A 6,831-nucleotide genomic window follows, 5' to 3' on the forward strand; every position below is an offset into this window, starting at 1 on the left:
ATTTTGATAACTGATGATCATATTTTAATTAACACTGTGATTGACCAAAACAGTCATCAATAATAATAATTATAGCTTCAAAAGTGACACAACTGTTTGTGAGTTGTCCGTTCGGCTTCTGTCGCTCCTATACAGCAGATGAGATAGTCTGCAGTCATTGTAATGCCTGAATGAGACAGAGACAGACATGCCCGCATCACAAACACAATCACAGCCCTGGGTCATGGAGGGTTTGATGGGGAAAATGAAACGAGATCAGTCCTCTAAATAGCCACAGTGATGTCGCTCTCTACCTTTCTGGCAAATAATGTTCTCACATCAACGCTAAAGCACCATAAGGTGCGGTTACTATACTAGAGGAGAGTTTGGACCACCAAATGTGGCTTAGAAAAGAAAATTCACAAATGATATGACTTTATAATCTGAGTTGCTTCTACTAGATAATGACATAAAATAATTAAGCACACAGATAGATTCGCCATTAGCCGCTCTGTTCCTGAGTTATCATGGAACTGTGCGTTCCCTTCTCTTCCAGATATCATCATCTCCTACAGTGTCAGTCAGCTGACAGACTGGTGTTCATTCCTGCCTCTTCCTTTTATTAGTTTCTCTCTGCATCCTCATCTTACTCTCTACCACACCTCCTCTAACTCCACATGAACCTCAAACTGACTCCAGACTTCATTTACTCTGAGCTGAGTTTAGTAGTATGCAAAACTACTACATTTCACAAATGAGAGCACTTTATAGTAAATGATAAGTCATTCATTCATTTTCTTGTCGGCTTAGTCCATCGGGGTCGCCACATCGGAATGAACCGCCAACTTATCCAGCAAGTTTTTAGACAGTGGATGCCCTTCCAGCCGCAACCCATCTCTGGGAAACATCCACACACACACTCATCACTATGGACAATTCAGCCTACCCAATTCACCTGTACCGCATGTCTTTGGACTGTGGGGGAAACCGGAGCACCCGGAGGAAACCCACGCGAAGGCAGGGAGAACATGCAAACTCCACACAAAAACGCCAACTGAGCCGAGGTTCGAACCAGCGACCTTCTTGCTGTGAGGCGACAGCACTACCTACTGCGCCACTGCCTCGCCATTATATCAGATATAATTGTAGTCTATTTCACTAGTATTAAAAGCGCAGAATTTATTTCTCGCCACTAGTGGGTGCATATTCACAACAAACAAAGGTGTATTTTAATGATGCGATGACTGAGTGTGGAATTATCGGAGTTGTGTTCATTATATCCTGCAGGACAGCTGCAAAATACATGATCTGAATCATAAACTAAAGTATGCAAAACATATCATCATGGTAGTATGAACAAAGTCCCTTTAAGGCAAGTCATTTCACTCGCCTGCTGTCTTTGAAACGCCTCTCAAGCAGTATGCTCGGGCATTCTGTTTGAATGGGGAAGCATCAAAATCTCAAAAATTTCATATTAGGAATCACCAATAAATTTATACAACATCTGTCTCTTTAGTTTTATTTCTAAATGTTCGAATCACACAAAATTTGCAGAAACTCACATCTGGACCGAGCCCCTCCTCTTAAGAATCGCCATGGTATAGCAATCGCTAATTGACTCCTGTACTAGAAGGCAGGGCTTCACTCACCATATTGACCGTTACACTTTTCCCCATTAAAAACTATACGAGTGACATGTCTTGTGTATTCTTTAGTCTTTGGTATGAAGCAGAGTAATGCTGAAAGCTAAAACAAGATTGCTGATGCAATTGCTGATAAGAGATGAGTGTGTCGTGACATAACAGCAGAGCTTTTATTATGCCACAGTCCATTGACTCTTCCGGTCATCATCATGTAAGAAAGAATCAGCTCCTATCTGTCATACTAAACACATTTTAAAGTTCATTTATAATGCTGCGCTGTGCAATTTAATCAAACACACAACATTTTAAAGCATCTTCTGTGTTTCAGTTTTCTATAAAACTAAACTTGAAATTGTGGGTGTGTTACATTATTAGCACAGCCACACAGGACACTGTCCACCATGTCTAAGTTAAATTTGTTCACTTCTCTGGATTTGAAATTTTTTTAAAACTATTGGGATAATGTAAATACATAACTCAATAAAAAATGTAATACTGTTCTTGTGATTTTGGGTTATTTTAAAGAATAAATTGTGCGTTTAAGGTGGATGCCACCACAAGAGTTTCATACAGGGCTAAAATTCAAAACATTTTACTCCTGAATGGAAAAAGGAGAACGTCTGAGCTATTTTAACACCACTTCTTCAAAACGTTAAATCACGTAACAGACTTAGAAATGTGAAACTAGCTTTGTCAACAGCGGTCAAAAGAACTTAGTAAGGTTCTTTAAAGGCATATGGCTACTCGTGGTTACTTTAAAGGTGTGTGTGTGTGTGTGTGTGTGTGTGTGTGTGTGTGTGTGTGTGTGTGTGTGTGTGTGTGTGTGTGTGTGTGTGTGTGTGTGGGAGATGGTAGTTTTATGTGGTTTGAGGATATAATTGTGTATAATTACATGGGTATTACATGGGAATTACACATTTGTCCTCTGGCTTTGTATTTTAGCTTTCTGTAAGGGTTGTGTTTAATATTGTGATTTTAAAGGAATTAATATAAAGTTTGTTTAGTAATTAAATCATATAAGTGGAGTCTGCATAAGCCATGAAAACAAGTGTGTGTGAGATTAAAGCCTTAATAAGTAGCCTATTTATTCGTATAATATTATGCAATATATAAAAACGTATTATTTAAAGTAAAAGACAGACATTTCTCACAATAGCTGAGTTTTTAAAAGTATAATTGTATTTTAATACTTTAAAAGTTTCCAGTTTTAGACGAAGTCTGTCACACAATGTGACTATTTTTAAAAAGGTAACTGCATCACCCACATACACACTGATTATAGCTTATTATGGAAGGCGATGACACGCACGCGCGCGCACACACACACACACACACACAAGCACAAAAATAGACAAAAACATTGGAACTACATGACCTTTACATTACAGCCTAGCAAAACATATACACGCAAATCACCACATACACACACACACACACACATCCAACTTGTCATTAGTAGCATCCAAATGACTGTAAACAGACTGTTATTACCTTTAAAACGGCTATCCAGAGAAGGTCCACAGAAATGCGCAGGAACAAAAATCCAATAAAACCCTAAACAAATCCAGTACGTGACTCGAGACCGGTGCAGGATTCAACGTGATCCAAAAATCAATCCGGAACGTGACTCTGTCCGATGCAAGTACATTACAGAGTCAAACAGCCCGGCAAAAAGTCTGTATGGCTGCATCCGAGAAACCAGAAAGCTCCATGGGGCAGCCGTGAAGCGAAAACAGAAGAGCTGTCATAAACTTTTCCCCTCACTGCACTCACCATCTGCATTGGGGTCTCTGGGGGAATAAACAGTCTCCCTCTATGGTCACTGGGGGCTTGAGTTCAACCCCTCAGCATACACACTTTTGAGACAGTCCTCAGACACGACATGAGTCTACGACACACACACGGACAAGAGGATCTGCGACCTCGGAGAAAGGAGAGTGCGGGCGCTTGTTTAAGGAAGTGTGAAGGAGGAGAGATCCGAACATCTCACACACGAACTCGGTTCAGCTCACACGCACTTACAGTGTTAGCTCTCACCGCACAGTTCGACACTGTAAGCTGTTGTTTGACATTTAAGTGTTACATAACAATGTTGTATTGTCAGTGTGTGTGTTTTTACTTGTGGTCTGAAAACATCCGCACCTGCAAACGAGTCGTTTGCAAGCGGCTCACGCAGGTGTCATATTTAATACACTCTGAATCGATGACAGACGCTGTGTGGTGGATTTTAGCTTTGGATGTAAAATCATATCCTCTTAATATAGTGAATTTAGTGTTTTCTGAGTTCTGAAATTAGATATTTTTGCTGACTGCTCTCAAACGATTCAGTGGATGAGCGAGTCAGCGAGTGATGATTCATCAAACTTAACGTAATTGTTGCCGAGACGGTTTGACAGCTTAAATGATTCAGTTAACAGAATTTGTTCCGATTTTAAATAGACTACATGACACAAGATATCAATGAACATGTCATGCAGCTTTAGGATTATCTTCCTCATCCCAATAAGAAATCTTTAAGAAAAAACAGCAAATTTGCCATACAGTAGGTTACAGACAAAAATGAGTCTGTTGCTGACTACAAATTTGCATGTTTTGTATTGCAATTTGACCACATTTTAGATTATATTTCGATTACTGTTTAACCTAACAATAACTAATTAATTGAACAGCTATATTTGTCTTAATTTGTTCACAAGTTATAAGCATGGATCACAGATTATCCTATATATTATCCAATATTGTCAATATTCAAAGCTCAACAATATGGTATCTTTTAGAATAAAAAAGAAAAAGTGTTTGCGTGGGTTTCCTCCGGGTGCTCCGGTTTCCCCCAGTCCAAAGACATGTGGTATAGATGAATTTGGTAAACTAAATTGTCCGTAGTGTATGTGTGTGAATGAGTGTGTATGGATGTTTCCCAGTGATGGGTTGCAAGGGCATGAATGAATGAAAAAATGAAAAAGGGAGATTTTTTTTTTTTACTACCATTGTGTAAATGAGTAGTAATGGTGTAATTCATAAAGTATGAATAATGTACAAATAATTTACAATTTTGAATGTAATATAATTATCTAAAGTCATTAGTACATAATAAGTATTATCCTAAGGTCAAGGCAATTATTTATTCATTATTACTTTAGCAAATTGTTGGTGTTAATAAAAAGAGCTTTTATTTTAGAAACTTATTTTAGAAATTTTTAGAGCTATTATTACACTAGAGTTTCTCTCTGACCTCCCGCCAGTTTTTATACCACACTTTCAGCCTGATCTGATACATTTCTACCTGTTTTACCTGGAGGACGTTGTACAGTATGGATCTCTAAAGGAGTAACATTTGTCTTTATAGCCCTGTCCTCTGTCACACACAGCTGTCAATCATCTTGTGACCTCACTTTTAACTCTCCTCTCATATTATGCTTGTTTTATGACCGTGATGAGAGTCTTGGATTTAATTGTTGGGTGTGATTTGTGAATTGTTTATAAATCTGAGAAGCAGATTTTTTAAAACATGTTTCAGCTGTTTCACAATTCTGTAATGAAAAACATTGTGATCTTGGGATGTTTTTACAATGATTATGTAGAACGTTCCTTTAAATTTCATCTTTTATAACAACAACAAAAAAATCTCATGATCTTTATTTGAGGGGATGCATACAGTTTAGGGATCAAATATGATAACATTTTTGTTGTTTATTACACTGTAGAAATGCAGGGTTCCACACAATTCATTCATGTTGTCCCAAAACAAATCGATTAAGTTAATGTAACAACTTAAATGGACTGAACATAAAAAAATAAAGTTGTCCCAAACATATTTTCTTTTATATCTTATTTTTTATATGTACAATGTATGTAAAAAGTTGTTATGCATAAAATATATATTTTTGAGCAAAAAAATGAGCACAAGCTCATTGTGGACACGTATCCCCGTCTACATTTCTGGAGAGCATGAATTATGTATCTGGCTGCATTTTGTCTTTAAAATGAATGCTGAGAGGCGGTATGACCCCGCCAGCGGCTTTTGTTCATTTTCACATTACCAGCTGACCGCTTACCTCTGTGTAGACGGCTTTTCAGGTGTTACCAGTTTGCCCAGTGGCTCGCCGCCAACCCGGGCTCATTGTGGAAACGTAGCCCCGCAGACGTTTCTGCGGACCGCGATTTACGTCCCGGAAGGTACGTATTCGAGCGGTTTTTTGTTTTCGCGGATCCGCGAGAGGCCGTTGTGCGCGCTTTTTCGCGTCTCGGGCAGGCGCCTCTCGGGAGCGCGCGGCGTTCGCGCCCGCGCCGTTCTCGCACGAAAAGCCGCCGGATCGGAAAAAAAAAAAAAAAGCAAAAGCCCCCGTCTTCGATCTCGACCACGTTTTCGGATCCCGCCGCGTTCTTGCCCTTATTTTCCGGATTCCGTTTTTCGTCTTACCTGATTTCCGGAACCCGCCGTTCCCCGGACTCGATCCTGGTCGTCGTCCACCGCGGCCGGCTCCGGCTCAAACTGATTGCATCGGGAAAGCCCTCCACTCGGAGGCGAGCCGTCGGCCGGCGAGCGCGAAGAGGAGGGGCGGAGCAGCGCCACACCGCCCCGCGCCATTAGCTCGAAAAAAAACCAAAAGCGGCATTTACGTACCTCCGGCCACGTAAATCGCGGCCTCCAGAAACGTCCGCAGGGCTACGTTTCCAGAATGAGCTTGGGTTGCTCGCCGCATATGTGAATAGACTTGGGACGCAGAGTGGAGTTGACAGCGATGATAACGTTTGAGTCCGTCGAAGAATGGCTCTAGAAACCAGGTAAAACTAAAGCAAAATAAATAACAAGCTTAAAATGTGGTGAAATCACGCACCCATGACTTTTTTATTTTTCTAGGCTGCTTTTCAAAACACTATCGGTTCAGTTTAGGGTAGGGGTGGATGGGTCAGTCAGTCAGTTGACGGCGAGCTGGCTTGGTTGGCTGAAGTATATATTGAGCCCTCTGGTAAATTTGCAAAAAGAAAAACTGACATACCTCTGGTTACGTATTTTGCTGTCCCCAGTAATGTAGACCTGGGTATGTATGTGCAATGAGCCTGGGTTGCAAAAAATAATGTTAAAGGTAAAAATAAAATTTTAACAAAATAAAATTTCTGTTTAAAATAGTTGAAATGTTTTTAAGATACTAACAGTTCTAATGGTAGATACTAACAGTTCTTAATAGTAAACCTGGCTGAATCAGAC

The 6,831-nt window shown here is 40.0% G+C and overlaps 1 protein-coding gene across 1 annotated transcript in view; it reads right to left on the minus strand.

The window, feature by feature from the left end:
- Window positions 1-3,547, minus strand: part of arhgap24 (Rho GTPase activating protein 24) — a 254,743-nt gene extending 251,196 nt beyond the window's left edge. The window contains exon 1 of the mRNA XM_087300886.1: window positions 3,114-3,547. The gene's annotated coding sequence lies outside the window, so the exon portion shown is untranslated. The remainder of the gene's footprint in view (window positions 1-3,113) is intronic.
- Between the last annotated feature and the right edge of the window lie 3,284 nt (window positions 3,548-6,831).

This window comes from Danio rerio, chromosome 21 (genome assembly GCF_052040795.2).
Source record: "Danio rerio strain M-AB ecotype USA chromosome 21, GRCz13ab, whole genome shotgun sequence".
Classification (NCBI taxonomy): Eukaryota; Metazoa; Chordata; class Actinopteri; order Cypriniformes; family Danionidae; genus Danio; species Danio rerio.